Source organism: Lissotriton helveticus, chromosome 5_1 (genome assembly GCF_964261635.1).
Source record: "Lissotriton helveticus chromosome 5_1, aLisHel1.1, whole genome shotgun sequence".
Classification (NCBI taxonomy): Eukaryota; Metazoa; Chordata; class Amphibia; order Caudata; family Salamandridae; genus Lissotriton; species Lissotriton helveticus.
The window spans coordinates 762358374-762378491 of record NC_136065.1 but is presented as its reverse complement, the minus strand read 5'-3'; positions in this window follow the sequence as shown (position 1 = coordinate 762378491).

Genomic DNA, 20118 nt, shown 5'->3' with positions numbered 1-20118 from the left:
AATCTTGTTAACTTCTCGCAAATCAATAAAGAATCTGTAAGTCCTAGTGATAATGTTAGTTTTTTTAACCAGGACCAGTCAAGTATAATAATGGAAAATAGCCTTAATATTGATATATCATCATTCGATCAAGGCAATGGCAGTTCAGATAAGATTACTAAAACACATAAACAACGTAGCTTAGACCTTATAGGGCAGTCTAAATCAGTGAATATATTGTCATTATCTAAAGCAGAGGTTGACCCTCAGACATCCCCAGGTGACTCAAAAAGGAGTGAGCTTAGCACGGAGCAGGGTTTATGAGATTGCCTTTTACACACCATGGGCTCAATTACTAATGCGCTTAATTTCCACTCAGACAAATTGGATGTTCAGGTGGATATTTTAAACACACTAGCATCCCATGTGGCGGGTATTGATACCAAACTCTTTCATCTGACTAACTTGATCATGAAGGTGCAAGCAGATAAGGATAGTCAATTTATACAGTTGATTGATAAGATCTCTGATTTGCCCTCAATAGTAAGTTCCATGGTGCAAGAAGTTAAACTGCTGTCGGATAGAAATGTGCAAGCTAGTAATAAAATCATTGAACCATCAAATAATTTAAGCAGATTAATTGACGCTGATAAATTGCCACATGTAAAGGATGATAACAACACACAAGTAACTGAGATCCCTCATCCGAAAATTTAATGTGACATAATTAATGATAGCTTGGTAATGGAAGGTGTGACTAGTGATTTTTCAAGGTCAATCAACGATTCAAGTAGTACGAAATCGTCATGCTCAAAACAACGCCAAGATCCAAGCGGCCCATTAAACCCAACAAACCTTTCGAAAAGGGCTAGGAAAAGGTTAAGGAAAGCTCACGATAAGAAAGCACATGAATTAAAATCTATTAGTAAGAAAGTGAGTGATGAACCTAAACTTTTGAAAGTAAGGGAATCTGAAATGAAATCATATTTCCCGATTTTTGGGCCCAATAAGAACTCGGCATTTAAGGTAAAGGTAAATCAAATAACAGAGTGTGGCATTGAAAAACTAGGGGACGTAGATCACAAATTTAGTTCTGGCCTCATAGGTGAAGTTCCAATAATAATAAAAGAAAAAGCATCTGACCAATCGATAAGTGTGGAAGTAAATAGTGCGCAATCTAGTCACATTGAGAAATTAGTGGACTCTAATGGTCAAGTGGGTAGTATGAGCAATGAATTGGGGTCTGAATTAAGCCGGAAACCAAGTAATGAAGTTGTGGTCGACCAAGGTGCACAAAATAATATTGTTAATCCGAATTTAGTGAATTACATTCATCAGCAAGGTGTTAATAGAGCCGATCAAGTGGTTCTCAGTGGGACACAAGAGCGATCAATAAAGGAATTTAAAGAGGTCAATCTGCTGACAGAAAGGGTTCTTGTGCCCGTTAAGGATAATTCATGCCGCCAGTTATAATTGTAAAAGCTAATATTGAGCATTTAAATTTGTCGACCGATTTGAGGAAAGTAGCCTTCAGTGCCCAATACACTTCTAGAGGCCCACATGATATTTTAAACCGCGGTAATTATTACATGCTATTATAGACCTTAAAGATGTGGTAACGAATGATCTGGAAGTTGTGGAGTTTAAGAAAGAAAGTGAAAATTGTGACAGGGAAATAACAGTTACAACTTGGTTAAATATGGAAATTGTTGATAAAATAATGGCGAACGGTAGTGTATTTGAGAAATGGGGCATTAAAGTTTGGCGAACTCAAGCATCTTGCTACCCGATGTTGCTAATTCCAGATGAACCAAAAGGGGTTGATAAAAAATTAGCTATGGCTACTAAAAAAACTGATGACAAAAGAAGAGCCATAGTAGAACAGGCTAGAGTTTTAAAAAATGCGTCAGGCGCATCTAAGGAATTGAACTTAGCATATGGCATCAAGATAAGGAGCAGCCAATCCGGTCGGCGAACTTGTGAGGAGTTGAAGAATGTCCCAGAGTTAGTAGATGATTGGAGTTGGCTTCCAGGAATTTTAACAAAACATAATTTTGAAACGAAGGATTGATGTCTATCAAATCCTTTGACTCTCTGTTCCTGGAACACCAATGGCTTAAAATCATTAACCGAAGACCAATATGTAATTGATTTTTTGAAGGCTTTTAGTATATTAATGTTTCAGGAAACTTGGACTACGTCAAAAGAACCTTTTATAGGTTATGTGGAATATTGTAATGTCGCAACACGAGAAGCCAACTCAGGTCAGCCATGTGGTGGTCTTTCTATGTATAAATCATCAAAACTAAAAACCTCTCACTTTGAAATTGACCTTCATGTAAAATGGCTACAGTGTGTTAAACTAATAGCAAGTCACTCGATTATTCTAATAAATGTGTATTTAAGTTGCAAAAAGAAGGTTAGATCCACCCAAATTACTCAGCTATGGGGGATGGTAAAAACTTTATACTATGAGAACTTGGATTCAGTATTTATTATTTCAGGTGATTTTAACATGCACTTTGTTGCACTTAAAAAGCAGACATTTGACTTAAAATGGTTAGCTCAATGGACAGACTGTGAATTTAAAAAATTCGACTTAAAGATTATGCATGACCTTGATAATACCCCGACTTTTACCAAAGCAGATAGCTCCTCGTCAATAGACTATACTATCATGTCTGAGAAATTATATAAATTAGTAAAAAGCTATGAGATTGCCCCAAGGATTGAAAGTGATCATAATCCACAAGTGATCAATTTTGATATTGATTTAGACACTTTACCAGAAACTAAGAGTCTGGTAAAAGCTCCAACATCCTTTAATCTTAAAAGGTTAACGTGGAATGATAAAACTGAGGAAAACATTTTGAGAATCCTTGACTGTTTAATCAAGGATGTCCATGCTGCTTATGATAAAGGTAAATCTATGGTTGACCTACGGGCACATTTGTGTGACGATTTGATAGCTAAATCTGCTAGAAATGAGCCCTCCAATGGCATATTGCTAAATCCGAAGAAACCAGGATGGTATTCTTTCCACCTACTATATCAAAAAAGAAAGCTTAATAAAGAAATAAGATCACTGCATCGGAATAAAAATAGACTATCCCTTCAAACTGCATCGCTTAAAATTGGAGAGTTAAAACAAAGACACAAAAGGGAAATTTGGAGAGCTAAGCAAGCTTTTTATGAAACAACATGGGCAAAAGTCCATCATGCTTGTAAATCCAAAGATTTACGGTTATTCTGGAGCATTATTAATGACATAGAGAACGGCAATAATAGAAGCAATAGTGCTAATGTTGATGAAGTGAGTTGGGTGAGCTTCTTCAATAAAAAAATAGATACCCAATGTCTAGATAATGATAACTGTTTCAATAAAAGTCCAATTGATATACATAAAGTAATAGATAGAGGGAATGAGGGTTGTATTCCCCCTCCTCAATGTAGAGTGGATTTGGGTCCGTGGTCGCTCGATAAAGTAAAAAAAGCAATAAATAAGATTAGATCCAACGGAGCACCAGGTCCAAATGGTATCCCGAATGCAATATTTAAAGCTGATATAAGTAACTGGCCGGAGTTGCTAATGCTTCTGTTTAATGAAGTTCTTAAAACAGGTCTTATTCCGCTATCTTGGCATGGGAGTGTTATTCAACCTATATATAAGAGTGGCCCACAGGATAATCCGGCTAATTATCGTTTAATTACGCTTACTGATGTAGAGGCAAAACTGTTTGCTAGTTGCCTGTTGGAAGAGCTAGAGGCTTGGGCCACAAAGGAAGATCTTATCCCTAATTTTCAAACTGGGTTTAGAAAGGGAGAATCTACCCATACCAATTTGATTTTATTAACATTATTAGGTGAGAGAGCCAAAACTAGGATGCAAAGATTATATGTGTGTTTTATTGATCTAAAAGCCGCTTTTGACTCTGTACCGCGAAATACTCTCTGGGGTAAGTTAAGGAATTGGGGTATTCCAGAAACTCTATTAAAGATGATTATACTTTTATACACCCATACCTGGGTGCAGATCAAAATTGCCGATGGAAAGCATATGACCCGTCGAATGGATACGAATGTGGGATTGAAACAAGGCTGTGCTTTGGCTTCTTGCCTTTTTAATCTTTTTATGGCCGACCTGCCAGCTCATTTTAAAAATAGTAATTCACATTCGCCTTTTATTCACGGTCAAGAAATCAAATACCTGCAATATGCAGATGATACCATTTTATTGAGCCAAACAGAAATAGGGTTAAAAAGGTTAATTGACTCTTTTAATGGTTATGTCACTCAAAATGGACTAACAATTAAGACAAAAATAATGACTATGGGAAAAGGGAAACAGAGGATTAAGGAGTGGAATATCAATGGCCTGGTAATTGAAAATGTGAAATCGTATAAATATCTTGGGATCACGTTTGACGATGGACTGATATTTAGACAACATTTTAATAACCTTGAAGCCAGGGGCTGCTCTCTTGCATTTGCTTTCAGGAAATTAAGAGACAAATTATTATGCCCTAATTATGCTCATCTGATGAAGGTGATGAGAGCAAAGTTAATTCCATCATTGGACTACTGCTCATTCATCTTTCGGGGCAATGACGCGAAAGTGCTTGACGATATAGAAATTAGAACTTATAAAGTTTTTTTTAAAATCCCTAAATATATCAGTCGAGCAAACATAAGATTGGAATTTGGATTGAAAAACCAAATTGTTGCGCGTCAATCAGCATTTCTGAAGTCCTTAATATCATTAGCCCGTTCGGAGGAAGGATCTTTAGCATAGCTATGTTGGCTTGAAATTTCAGAAGGGGAATATTAAAAAAATTGGCAGCTGTACCTAACTGAATGCTTATGTAATTTTGATTGTTCTAATTTAGAAGATGAAATGAGGAGTAAAGTAGTTTTTAAAAAGGAAATGAATCAAATGGCTGCTCTACTAACGATTATAGCTGACAAGGAAGAATTAAGGAAAAGAAATCCTTTCTGGACAATTGCTAATTCCTTTGGTAAGCTGACGCCTCAACCCTATTTAGCATATCATTTAAAACCAAGGTTTAAGAATAAATTCATGCACTTAAGGTTGGGAAGATACCCGACTAAGCATGGCATACCAAAATGGGAGAATCAATGGTCATCGAGCATTTGCAGGCTTTGTAGGCAACGTGATGAAACAATAATTCATATAGTAACCTTATGTCCAGCTTTGGCAGATGCTCGGAAGACCATCCTAAAACCGATCTTTAATGAATTAGGAATTAGAACATGTAGACAAGCAATTATTACCTGTTTGAGTGGGGCGAATATTAAACTTACTTATCTTTTTGTTAAGTTTATCATTATTGTAGAGAAGAAACTCAAAGGAGAAAAATGGGTAAATAACTGTATTGCGATATAAAATACGTAAGAAACATAATGTAATGTTAATTGGATGCAAAGTGTTAAGCTAGCTTAAGGGACTGGGAGTATATTTTAATATAGTTGCGCACATTGCACTTTATTATCGCTTGCACATGGAACAAAGCTAAAATTTCTATTTGTAACTGCAACTGCCAACAGAACTCACTTTATGTAAATGCTGCTATAATAGTTCCCGGTGCAATTATAAGGCATTTTAGTAAGTCTTATTTATTTTATTGCATAATATATTACTGTTGCACTTTACTATTGCTTGTACATGAAATACATCTAAAATTTGTATTTGTAATTGCATCTGCTAACACAAGTCACTTTATGTAAATTCTGCTATAATAGTTTTTGGAGCAATCATAAGGCATTTAGTTGGTTTTATGGATTTTTTATTATTGCGTAATGTATGAATGCTTTGATGGAATGGTCATCTATCAACGTATTATTGGAGTATTACTTTAAGATGCTAATAACTCTGTGTATAGTATATGCTGGTTTTATTCGGTTGTTTTTATCTTTCCTTGTTTGTAATGATTTTAATTAATCAACAAATAAATACTTACTGTAAATCCTAGTATCAGTATCCTTTTTCAAAATGGGCAGAATAGGACTGTTACAAACATTGTAAGGGACTTCCTCCACAACCCCCACTTTAATCAAATCATGGACAATGCGAATGAGTGCTTCTTCGACTTCCTGAGAAATTTTATATTGAGGCAAACGTGGCAATGAAGCGCCCTCCTTGACACTAATATGAACTGGTGGGATAACCATCTGTCCTATATCTGTGTCTGAAGTAGCCCACAAAGTACTAGGGAGTGAAGATAATGCAGCATCCTCTTTAACAAGACAAGATCTCTCAATTGTGGGGTAATTGTCCTTCGAAATAACACACACTCCTTCAGGAGAACATCGTATCGTAGCCCTGAAATACTTGAGCATATCAAGACCCACAATATTATCTGGTGTGTTCGGAGAAAGCAAAAATGGACATGGAGCAGTGAGCTTATCAACATGGAATGCAAGTGGTTGTGACAGTGGGCTAAGGGAAGGCGTTCCATCTAACTCTATCGATGTAATGGTTGAGACAGACAGGGGAGCCCTTGGAACCAATTGTTTAGATAAGGCGCTCCGAGTAGCTCCTATATCAACCAGAAACTGATCAGCAGAACCCAAAACATGTGCTGTAACATAGGGACCCCTCTGATCTACTGGAACTTCAACTGATTCCTTACCCCATCTTAGGCAATCCTATGCATAAGCAGAATCTTGAAAATCAGATGGCACGTAGTCAGACATTTGATATTGGTTCCGTCTATCAAAAGTGTTAAACCCATCCTGTCCACGTGTATTAGCATCAAACCTGGCACGATCATTCGTGCCTCCTCTAGGCCCTGAATATCCTGAACGATTTCTCATTTGTCCCCGACCACGTGGGCACTGCTGAGCACGTAGTACTGAACAATCAGAAATCCAATGTCCAAACTTCTTACAATACGCACACTGGTCAACAGACAAATTCGAACGAGTATAGGAAGGAAAAGACGAATCATAAGATCCATGTCGACCTCTATCTATCATTACCTCTAGAAGGCGGACCATAAGCCTGAGCCAACATAACTTTCGTTTTTAATTCTTTAGTCTTCTTATCCTCATTACCCTCTGCTTCTAATTCCTGGTGTTCATAATACTGAGCCATAGTCAAAAGAGAAACCGGGGAAGTGGTAGTCCATGAACTCTCACTGGCCTTTAGGCGACTAGCTATTCCTGGCAAAAGGTTTGTGACAAATTTATCGGCAAAGAGATGCCTACCAGTGTCATCTGTCAATGACTGGCCACTAAAATTGTGGAATGCTTCTTCAAAGCGTGTAAAGAAATCAGAGACCGATTCATCTACCTTTTGCTTACAAGACGCTAACACAGTCCAATCTATCTTTTTAGGGGGGATAATAGTCTTTAACTTAACTAATATAGCTGTAGGGAGATCTAAAATTAATTTACACGGTTTCTGTGCAGGCTCCCGCTCTACATCCATTTGTTCTAACTCTTTCCATAATGCCCCAAAAGTTGCACGATCATCAACTTTATGCACAGTTCTCCACATGTCAGTCGGTAATATCAAGCCGAAAAACAAATCAATATCAGGGAAAGTCATGGTACAAGAGCTAATAGCACCCTCAACTTCCTCATAAAAAGCTGCTGGATTTTTACACGGATCAGGCAATGCAGTTTTAAGAGCCTTAACATCCCCTCTATTCCAAGGTGTTTAAACCCAATTTTAAATAAAATAACCCTCGGAATCGGCAGAACTCTTATCATCATCTGTTCCCTCGCCTCTAGGAGGAACATACAAAGGTGCGGCATCCCGCATGGGTTTCGCATGAACTATCATAGTCTTATCTGTTCCGACGATAGAAGCTTGGGTCATGCTGGTCTGAGATGTTTGTGCAGCTGCGTCTGCTGCCTTTTTCTCCTCTAGCAAACGGACTGCCTCAACACGTAATTTAACCAAATGCCTGATAGAGTCAGCCACCTGAGAAAAGAGGAAAAGACCATCACGCATTTGCTTACAATCATTTGCTATATAAACAGGCTCCAATTCCTAAGAATGTTTCCTAAACTGTTCTGCGGCAAACACCTCTGTAAAATATACTTGCTCCCTTTCCTGCCAATTCTTCACGTCATCTAAAAGTTCAGAGGCAGAGGAAGTATTACGGACGGCTTTGCGAGCAGCAGATCTAAGCTCAGCAGAACGCGGATGGTCAACATAGAACGAGTTTCTCGCGCTTTGTCCTGATCTGTAGAAGATTCCTCATCGGACTTATGAGGAGCGGAAGGTAAAATATACGGAAGTGGAGAACGATCTAATAACAAGACATCATCTTGCGGTTTATTAAGGACTAGCTTACCCGTCGCGCATTGCTGTGATCTCCGAAGAAAGGAAAATCAAGGAAACTCGTTATGATAACATTCAATTTACATTGTGTCATTTTTATTGAAACTTATTCATTTTACTATGGAAAACATTTCAAAGTGTCATTTTAATTCAATTTATTTATTCGAGTGCTTGTGGATACACAATTTGTTGTTTTTCCGTCTGGTGCGTACATCAGTATTCGAAAGATTATGAGGGCCCTGGGGGGGGCCGATATTTAAAAAAATATGTATGCCAGAAACCTTTGCGGGAGTGTACTCAACAACTTCCCAAAGTTTCCTGGCGATCGGATGAATGCTGTTTTAATTCAATTTATTTATTCGAGTGCTTGTGAATACACGATTTTTTGTTTTTCCGTCTTGTGCGTACATCAGTATTCGAAAGATTATGAGGGCCCTGGGGGTCCAATATTTAAAACATTTTTATGCCAGAAACCTTTGCGGGAGTGTATTGAACAACTTCCCAATTTTTTCTGGCGATCGATGAATGCTGTTTTAATTCTATTTATTTATTCGAGTGCTTGTGGATACACAATTTTTTGTTTTTCCGTGTTGTGCGTACATCAGTATTTGAAAGATGATGAGGGCCCTGGGGGGGCAGATATTTAAAAGAAATTTATGCCAGAAACCTTCGCAGGAGTGCACCCAACAACTTTCCAAAGTTTCAGGGTGATCGGATGAATGGTGTTTTAATTCTATTTATTTATTCGAGTGCTTGTGGATACACGATTTGTTGATTTTCCGTCTGGTGCGTACATCAGTATTTGAAAGATTATGAGGGCCCTGGGGGGCCGATATTTTAAAAAAATGTATGCCAGAAACCCTTGCGGGAGTGTACTCAACAACTTCCCAAAGTTTCATGGCGATCGAATGAATGGTGTAGTAATGCATAAAGGACAAACAGACAGACAGACATACATTCCTTTTTATATATAGATAGGATAAAGGGGCAGCCTAACAGCGTATTGGCCAGTTACTTGTAAATGGCGCTCTCTATCCTATCTCTCCCTTAGTTCTTTCGTTTCCTTGTTTTTTAACTCTAATGCTTTCGCATAAATGTTCTTTCGCTGTTCTTTTTCAAGCAAGGCTTGCTCACGCTTCATTCGTTCACGCACTTCATTCTCCCACATTAGCACACAGTCAAACATATCTTGCCTAGTCTTTCGCTTAAACATACATTGTTCCACATACTGAATCTTTCGCAAATCAAATGACCCATGCATAGGCCAACGCAACTCAGGATCCTTGCGAGCATATTTATTCCATAACGTGCTGTACATTATAGAAGAAATACCATACTTAATATACATGTCCCTATTAGGCATCCCCTCCAGGGGGGGCAGTTGTGCTTTAAACCCATACTGGTACCTCTACAAAAGCAACTCATCCTAGGAAGTGTGCTGAAAACAGGCATGCCAAAAATAGTGCAAAATATGCAGTATTATAATCAAAGTAGTGCTTAAGGTACTCTTCGTACGTTGCGCCGTTCAAACAAATTCAGCCATTAATGAAAATGGGGTAACCCAAAAGGATACGGACCTGGGTATACTGCGGTAAGAAAAACAATGGTCCAGAACCTATTTCTTTCTTTTAACCAACTCAATCAGTGAATATTCAAACATTCATAAATTCATGGGCGTTCCTTATATTCGCACCAAAACATAAATAAACTCAGTTATTTAAGGTAAACAAAACAAATATATCACTACAGCACCAATATTTCAACAGAAGAGAGGAAAAACATCATTTTATTTCCTTATCTCTAACCATGAAATTGATCTTCTTTACAAGTTACACAATGTATTGCAATAAAAGGTTGCCCAGTAGGAGCGTGCACAAAAAGAGGTGATTGAAGAAAAGTGCAGTGAATCAAAGGAAAAGAAGAAATTCTAAGAAATACACAGAATATTTACACTAATTTCGATAATTATGGTATTTTACAATTTCCATAACATTGTCACCTGGCCCATACACAGATAAACAACAACTAATCTCTAAGTTATGTCAACACAGCAGTCATGTCAAATGTGTGCACTTTTTGACTAAACGCTGGGTCCAAGGTGAATCTAATATCGTCGACGTTTCGACTCGACTTAAAGACGTCCGGTGAGTTAAACCTGGACCATGCGAGTCTTCATCAGGACGTTCAAAAAAACGGGCAACCAAGGGTTAAGGATGACCCCAAGGATGTACAAGCTAGACTGCATATGTCTCGTGCTCAGTCAAGACTGCATCCTTATAATGAGGGTGATTCAAACATCCCTCAAGGTATGACGTTCAATCTAGGCATTCATTTTTGTTCAACTCCTTTTTAATCGTTTTGGCAATTCTTGCGTAATAGGTCTCAGTGCCTCAGCGCTCCTGTCCTCCGTGGATCAGGTAGCAGAATCGCTGCCGGATAAGTCGTACTCCTCGGATTTCTCAGTCTAACCGTCTCTCGCCACAACGAAAAAAGCCGGCTTTTTTCGTTGTGGCGAGAGACGGTTAGAACGTCAAAAAGTGCACACATTTGACATGACTGCTGTGTTGACATAACTTAGAGATTAGTTGTTGTTTATCTGTGTATGGGCCAGGTGACAATGTTATGGAAATTGTAAAATACCATAATTATCGAAATTAGTGTAAATATTCTGTGTATTTCTTTGAATTTCTTCTTTTCCTTTGATTCACTGCACTTTTCTTCAATCACCTCTTTTTGTGCACGCTCCTACTGGGCAATCTTTTATTGCAATACATTGTGTAACTTGTAAAGAAGATCAATTTCATGGTTAGAGATAAGGAAATAAAATGATGTTTTTCCTCTCTTCTGTTGAAATATTGGTGCTGTAGTGATATATTTGTTTTGTTTACCTTAAATAACTGAGTTTATTTATGTTTTGGTGCGAATATAAGGAACGCCCATGAATTTATGAATGTTTGAATATTCACTGATTGAGTTGGTTAAAAGAAAGAAATAGGTTCTGGACCATTGTTTTTCTTACCGTTCAAACAAATTCAGACAGAGAAAAATCTCCTTATTACCTGCCTACATAAATTGCAATTTATATATACATACATACTAATCAAAACTTGGCCAACGCAAATCTAAGCCACAGTAAGTGTTACTAAACTACCGTACCAATCCCAGGCATCAAAACCAACAGCAAGTGCCGCATAACGACTCTTACCAATTAAATGGTGTCCAGGTTCCAACTGCCAAGTTCTCAAAATTGACCAAATGGTCACTGCACGGCGAATCAACAGAAGAGATCTCAGTCAAGGACAGGCACCACCTGGATGGTCAGATCAGAAAGAAAGGAAAAACGCAGTGGTTGCCAAGACTCTGGTCTTGTCAGGCAGGGATCGCGTCCAAAGCGAGATTCCAATCCTTCGTTTTGACCAGTCCTTCGGGCTTCCGAGTCGCCGATGAGCCCCACGTGGGGCACCGATTTGTGGGAGTAAGCCAGTGCAAGGGGTTTACCCTTCTCTGCACAAGTCCTCAGACCAATAGGAAGAAGTTGGCACAGAAATTGGAATAGAAAATACAAAGTTTAATAAACCTCATGAGGTAGAACTACATTCACACAGCACCCTTCGCCAATGTATGAAGTAGCACACCGAACAGAAGGAGCAAGGTCCTTTTATACCCACACAGGGGCTCAAAAGAAGGCAGTACAAGTACAGAAGAAGGTTTTATGTACATATAAGGTCATATAGAAATGCACAGTCGACAAGTAGGAGGAGTTAACAGTTTGCCAATGCTAGTAAACACATCCTGACAGTTACATACTACTAACAGCTGCAAGGACAGCTGCAAACTCAACTGAGCATGTGCGAAGGTGGAAGATGCTAAATATAGTTAATTTCTAGACAGATTACAAGAGCAGTCAACACTGAGGGAGAACAAAGCACATGGTGAGCACGTGGCAGCACATGGCAAACAAACAAAATGGCTGCCAGAAATACAAAATGGATTCCACAAAATGGCCAAAATAGCCTCTAAATACAAGATGGCTTCTGTTCACGCTAACCCAATTGCTGCCAATTAACAACATTACTGGATTCAAGTTAGCGTGGCAGATGATGGGTAAAAGCCCGAAACATTTGCCAGGATGCTTATTTCCGTTCCAAAGAGGGCACGGCTTGCCTGTCCGGGTGGGGCTGTTCCCATAAGGATCAGGGTGAAGACTGATTTGCATATGGCTGGGTCTAAACTGGGGTGGCACGCTGAGAAAAATAACAACAGATTTAATCAAGATCTTTTGACTGGGTTGAATTAATGATTTATTCAGCATTCCATCCATCATTTGTTTCCATAGAAAATTTTGCACTTAGTGGGATGGGTATACCCAAGCTTGGGTCCCTTGCTCAGTGTGCCACAGGATTCAAGCTAGCCTGGCTGATGATGGGTAATACCCCGAAACCGGTCCCAGGAAGCTTGTTTTCGTCAAGTGAGGTCCTGGATTAGCAGTTCGGGCTGGACTGTTCCCATAAGGAAAATGGTCGAAACTGATTTGCATATAGCTGGATCTGAACTGGGGAGGCATGGTGAGCAAAAGAACTATGGATTTAACTCAGATCTCTTGACAGGGGGTGAATGCACACTTTAGTCAGTATTCTGTTTATCATTTGTTCGTGTAGCACTTTTTGCACTAAGAGGGATAGGTATGCCCAGACGTGGTGGGTCCCTTGCTCACTGTGCCACTGAATTCAAGGCACCCTGGCTGTTGATGTGTAATACCCCGAAAGCGGTCCTAGGATGCTTGTTTCCGTTTCAGGGAGGAACTGGCTTGGCAGTTCAGGCTGGTCTGTTTCCATAAGGAACAAGGTCAAGACTGATTTACATATGGCTGGTAAAGGAAAGTAGGATCTGCTTCTTATGGTTACCCCCACTTTTTGCTTGAAGTTGCACTGTTTTTGACTAGTCTGCCTGGGATCCTGCTAATCAGGACCCCAGTCTATATGCTTTCTCCTTTAAAGTGACATACCTGTACTGTGGTACACTCCAGATTGGATACTGGGGTACCCTTATAATTCCCTAGTATACTCATGGACCCAGGGCATAGGTACCCCACAGGCCTCCCATGGGTTGAAGCATGTATTATACCACCCATGAGAGGCCAAGCAAAATGAAAATACAGGTTTGCTACTGCAACCTGTGTAAGATGGGGCTTGAACAATTTACGTTATATATGGGTTCACTATATCTTTAGGTCACTACACTTAAAACTTATAAGTCACCCCTATAGCAGGCCTTATGAATCCTGAAGGCAGGGTGCTGGGTATTTATTGAGAGGGTACCCTTGCATGAGCAGAGCCCCTCTGCAGCCTTCGTAGACCATTCTCCTGGGTTGTCTGTGACTCATCCGGACATATAGGTAGAGGTGCATTATAACCTCGCTGTAAATGCTATCTCAAAAAGGGCTGCATAGAAACATATTGTGTTTGGTATCAAACACCTTGGAATCATACCTCCACACCGGTACCTGGTGTGGTGTTAGGTTTGAAATTCGCTTTTATAATATGCATTCATATCTACTATATACGTTAGCATTAGGTGGCTAAACAGATGCCATTAGTATTAGCATTATGGAACCAACTGAGTTATCCATACGGCATACAAGCTGCATTGGCTTGTGTGCCTCCATGTTGTAATGTGTGACTACTGAAAGTCTGTTCAGGCCGCAGCCACATTAGGCCTCATTTGTTTTTCGCTTGCTTCAGCAGAACTGTAAAACTATATATCGTTATTATTCTTTCTCTGCTCCCCAAGGTTGAAGTTGGATCTGCTAATGAATATATGTTCTTTTCATACATTTGTTTCTGTATGTGTACTTATGCTCCCACGTTAGGAGACGTTGAAGCCCAACACATTGGCATTGGAGCACTGATAGTACACCCTTCTGGCAGGTGTTAGCTCATCTCTCTGTACCCTCTTTGTTCATTCCCGCTTCTAGCCGGTATTTTTCCATAGTAGGCGTGGCTGTGGTCTCGAGAAAGCTTTATCTTGTATTAGCGCGCTTTGGGCAGGCAGTCCACTCGCTTACATCTAGTGTGCAGGTCTGACTGGGGCTCTCTCTGCAGAGAACTGCTAATAAACTAAGTTTGTTTTCTCTACTGACTGACCGACTCTACATTTGGGAAGGCATAGTAGGTGGTTGTTCAACTAACCCGCGGGGCCCTTAGAGGGCCACGTCCTTCAGTTGGCACCCAAACAGGGACCCGCAGAAAGCGCCCCCTCACCTGTAACTGGGTCGCAGGGGTCGGGGTGGTGTCTGGTCGGTCAGGCAGATTGGGGCCCCTCACATACAAGACCGAGCTTGGTTCTTACAGATGTTCCGCCCTCCAGATTGGACTGATCCTCTGCTAGTGGCCCTTGGTGGGGTCCTGAAGGTGAAACCCTGGAGCTGACCATTTGGTCCGGAGAGTCGACAGTGGACAATAGCTTGCTTTTGGCCTGTGTGCACCAAGTGAGTGATTTGATTCTTGGAAAATGGCGCTTTGCTTTGCACGACACGGGCCTGTGGGACGTGCCTGGTACAGTCTGCGGACTGTCTTGTCTTGGACTTGATGGGTCTGCGGGCCCTTGAGGGACACAGAGTGCTTGTGAGCAGTCTACCAGGCCAGCTGGTAATTGGCCTATTTGTGTGAAAAGGTCGGGGCTGTAAAAGGTATTCTGCCAGACCAACTGGTAATTGGATTTGCTCTTGAAAAGGTCTGGGGCTGAAGGCCTGTCCTCTTGTATTGGTACAGTCTTTGAGCTGTCTTGGGTACAGTTTGCCAACTGCCTTGCTTGCACAACACCGGCCTGAGGGAGGTGCCTTGATGCGGTCCACGAACTGTCTTGGAAGACATTAGCTGATGAGCTGTGTCCTGACACAGTCTTTTGGGCCATCTTGGTCTGTACTTGGTGGGTTTGTGGACACTTGGAAAAGACACAGATTGTTCATGAACAATTTGCCAGGCCAACTGGTAATTCAGCATATGTTTTAAAAGGTTTGGGGTTAGAACCTGTCTTCTTGAACTTGGGGCAGCCTTCGGGTTGTGGTGTGCGGTACGCAGACCGCTCTGTTTCTTTTTTTGTTTTCTTTTTGACCATTATGCATTTGCTTATTCTCCCTTTTCTCTTCTTTCCTTGTTTGTTGGTGTCATATTTGTCTGTTGAGGACAGTGTATGTGTCTTATATTAAGATGGCATGTTTAAGTAGGTTTGGGTGCTTTGGATGTCAATGTTGTTCTACTAATGTTCGATTGGAAGAGAACCAGCCTGCACCTCGGGAGAGTTCTCCAAATCTTGACGTATACGTGAAGCACGGTATTGGCCCTATTATGTTTAAGACGTTGTGGCATAAATATATGAGGGGCAATGCTGAACTGCAATGGCCACTTGCTGATTCGTTTGATGAGAAAAAATGTAATTTCTTGCAGGACAAATTTTTTGGTAGGAAAAGCAGGCAATAAATGAATGATTCTTTAAGAGTGTGGCAGAAAGAAGCGAAGCAGCGGCACATGAGGGCGGGGAAAGAGGCCAGGAAAAGTCAGACACAGACAATAACACAGAAAGCGGTGGCCTATGAAAGGGAAATGTTAGAGAAGGGTATAGAATGTGCAGATAGGAAGTTTCGCTTACAGACTGATAAATGTTATGTTGCGAGGGAAGAAGGTGAAGATTTTGTCGAAGGGCTCCTGGATTCTCGTCACCCACCTCCTTATGCCCCTGAACAGGTATATCCAACTGTCCCGACATCTCAGTCCCCGGCTCTTAGTACTGCCTACCCGGATACATCTACAACTAGTTCCACTGCCTCCGCCAGACCCCTCTTGCCCCTCTTCCGTACAAGTCACTAACCGGAGCAGGTGCTGCTAACCTCTCCACCCTGTCCGCCCATTCCGCTTTGGCTATCACTGCTCTTTCTGCCCCTACAGTGCTGCCCATTACATGATGACTCCTGTCTCTGAATCCACTCTTTCCCCACTGAGTGTGATTCCTCAAACACTACCAAATGTTGACACGCCTGTGCGAGGGATGTTTGAAGAAAATTGGGCAGCAGCACGAGATTCCATGGAGAAAGTGTTGGTGCATTCTGCAGTGGGAGATGAGGACAATAAGATGGTGGTGAATCGGCGCAGCCCAGTGGGTTCACAATGCAATTTATGCTGTGGAGGATGTGTGGAGTGTGATGAAAGATTAGGAACCATTTTTACAACAGCTTGCTCTTAAGCATATGTCAGCTACATTAATACGGTTGTGGGAGCAGTGCTTTCAGGGTGTTGCACCTCAGATTATATACGATAAACGAGACAGGGTCTATGCTATGGGCATGGCCCCGAATTTAGTTTTTGCCAATGTAACAATATTAGTGGGGTACCTAGGTAGATTGCTTCAAAAGATCGCGACCATAGGGGCACAATACCCTATGAGAGAAGTCCATCCCATTTATCATCCAGAAGTACCGGAGTTGCATGATTCAATGAATACAGTAATTCGTCAAAGAGTTGATGCCCGGTTTCAGGAACAGTGGATCTACACCCCCTGGAAGAGGGGTGAGGTTCTGTCTTTAAAAAGCCAGCTGCCAGACCCTAAAAAAAAACACTGCATATTACAAAGAATTGACAGAGGCAGCCTCCTCCACTGTGATGATACTAGCTGATATAGAATGTTTTTTGGCTTGTTAGTACCAGTTGATACATGGAGGCAGGTTCATACGCAAGACCATGCACTGGAATTAGGAGGTACCTGGAATGAGATTAAGGCATGGGATAGAGAGAGTAAGCCTGGTGACAAGCCGAAAGCAGAGTTGTTAACTTTACCAGGTCGTATCATAATGTACATGCACTCTCTTATTCCCCCAAAGAAAGTGGATTGGGATAAATTGACTGCATGGTGCCAGAAGAAGGATGAAAATGTGTCTGATTTCTTTACTAGGGAGTGATGGAGCAAGGTCTCGTGAAAAAAGGAGACTTGCTTGGATTCAATCTTCTCATGTAACTACTAACCTCGTAATAAAACTGGTTCTTGGAAAAAACAATGCAACATTATAGCATTAGAGGGAAGCTTGCCTATGTGTTTTACTAACCAATAACCCGAGAGTGAAGCTAAGATGGCCGCTAACTGCAATTCTTTAGTGGGCATGCATCTACTGCACCTATGTAGTGTGACTATCTATGCTTGGAGGGAAACTTTCTGCACTTGAGCAGTAGCCAACAAGATGGCCGCTTGAAACTCACATGCTTGCCAAAAATGAATTCCAGCTATTCTACTAATGGTAATGTTGGGAGAATAATATTAAGTAAATGAGATTAGTGTAGAGATAGGTGGTATTCAGTGAAATCATTTATTTATGATTTTAACCTTTGTCTTTTTGACTCTTTCTATAGTGCTTATTATTGGCCTGCATTCATGAGCCACCGTCTATTCTCTCTCGTTTGCTACACATGCGCAATGCAACCTAGCTGGAAGACGCCATGTCAACTTTAACTTCGTCCAAGGCTGAAAGTTGCTACATTCATGGGAACCGGAATGACAGTCCCTGAGAACTACTGTTTTTTATTTCTAAAATGTGACAATTACATTGTGAATACGGGTGGGAATAAAGACTGATGTATAACACTTAAGGGGTGGGATTTTAAACAAAGAGCTGAAAGAAATATGAGAAATAAGCTTGGTGTGATGATCACCTCCCCTTGCCTGTCCAACCAAAATTAGGAGTTTCATAAAATTGAAACATTAATGGGTGGTACTAGCATACAGGAAGGTATAATTGATGTCATTTTTAGTTAGTAGGAGAGTTCTGGAGACTAGAGATGCCAGAGGCTGGGATGCTGTCGAAGAGCATAGAGAAGTCCCAGACCTAGATGCTGAAGAAGAATCGAATTGTTGAACCAATTATCTTAAGCAAATTACATTTAGAAGAAGATCGCTGAAGAATCTCGAGGAGGAAGAGAGTGTCAGAGAGGGATGCTACGCAAGCGTCGGTGATAGAAAGGTCATGTGTCATGTCCTGAAGCCTTTGTTTGCCAGATCTTTCCTGGGGAACCCTTGTCAATTCCTAGGCCTGGGAGTTGGTTTCCAAACCTTTCTTGGTAAATAGTTCTACAATTGTGTATGGGCTTATGTTCTTTTCTCTCTGTCCTCTCCTTTTTAATGCAGTGTCATTGCAAAGTATTAATGAAATGATATGATTGATTTTAAATCTTCCTTCCTGTGAGAAAAATATTTTGTTCTTTGCTGTGTAAGTGGTTCACATGAATTTTACTCTAAGATAAAAATTTAAAAGATATCCCGACTCTGTGATCATTTCTAATGTGTAAGTACATTAAAGCTTATGTCATTTCACCATCAACTAGTTCTAACTAAAATAGTCCATTGAGCAGAAGAAAGAACTTTTGATCAGTGAAAGGTTAGTTAGGGACTAGAGATAACTAATCTTGAGAATTTCAAAAACATTACCCCAGCGGATATTACCAGTGGGTTGTGAATGAATTTATGAGCCCAGTTGAGTATGTGGTGTTAGATTACCTGTTGCTGGTAACCTGCTGGATATGAGGTGTTCTTGGATTTCAGTGGTCAGGATTTATCGCTGGAAGGTGGTGTTCGGTTATGTGTTAATAGATTCACTACTAATTTGCTTCCTGAGATTGCAGCTAGACTGCAGGCTTCTGAAAGCACGTGGACTACGTCCTCACCGTCAGTGATCTTGAGTATGGCACAGTATTATGAGCAAGGAAAGAATGAGGATAAAGAAAAGGTGGAGAAAAAGGCAAAGGATTTGAAGATGAAGGTATTGTTGCAGCAAGTTGCAAGGGGAAGAGGCAGTGGTTCAGGATCGACCCAGCGACTACCTCTGTCCAGTAGGAGTGTCGCTTACAATACGCCCCTTGGGCTTAACCAATGTGCGTATTGTAAAAAAGAGAGGCATTGTCAAAAATTAGTGCTTGGAGCTGTCGCACATAGGTGAGGCTCTGAGAGGTCGAGGTTATAGCGGATGTGGGAGAGGGGGAGTCGGGAGAGAGGTGATGTAGTCGGGGTATGCAACATTAAATAAACAGAGTGGAAATTATTTTGATGACCCCAGGAGCCGACAGTATGATCATGAAGATTATGACATTGATGAGATGACTGGGCTGTCCCACAGCTAGGACAGCCAAGGACAGGGCAAGGGACCAGTTCCAGTGCCTATAGATAAACGCGGACCCTACGTCACCGCTGATTTGCAGGGCACCACAGATACATTTCTGGTTGACACAGGGGCCAGGAATAGCTCTGTTTTCCGTTCACTGGTCCCGGGGGCAGTTCTGTCTGACCAAAATAATGTTTTGGTTGGTTTCGCAGGTGTGCCGGTTGTTAGCCCCATTTCCAAACCTCTAGAATTGACTATTGGTCCTATTACGGTTGATTCCCCATTTTTATTGACATCCAATTGTGGAGAAAATTTATCAAGATTGGATTTTCTGTTCCCCTGAGGGTGTGTATATAACTATTGGCCCACAGGTGGCCCATGCTATACAATGTTTTGCCATAGATGCCCTGCTTCCTGCAGAATTTGAGACAGTACCCCCACATTATGGGCAACAGGGGACACAGATGTGGGATTGCTTCAGATCCCGCCGGTGTCCATTTAGCTCAAGGATAAAGCCAAATTGCCACAAATCCCTCAGTACAAGATTTTACAAACAGGAGAAAAAGCTCTCCTACAAATAATACAGGATTTGATTAGAACGGGGGTGGTTGAAGAGACAGTAGCAAATGTGTGTAATAGCCCTATTCTTCCTATCCTTAAAAAGATGCCTTTAGATTCTCCGGAATGTCCA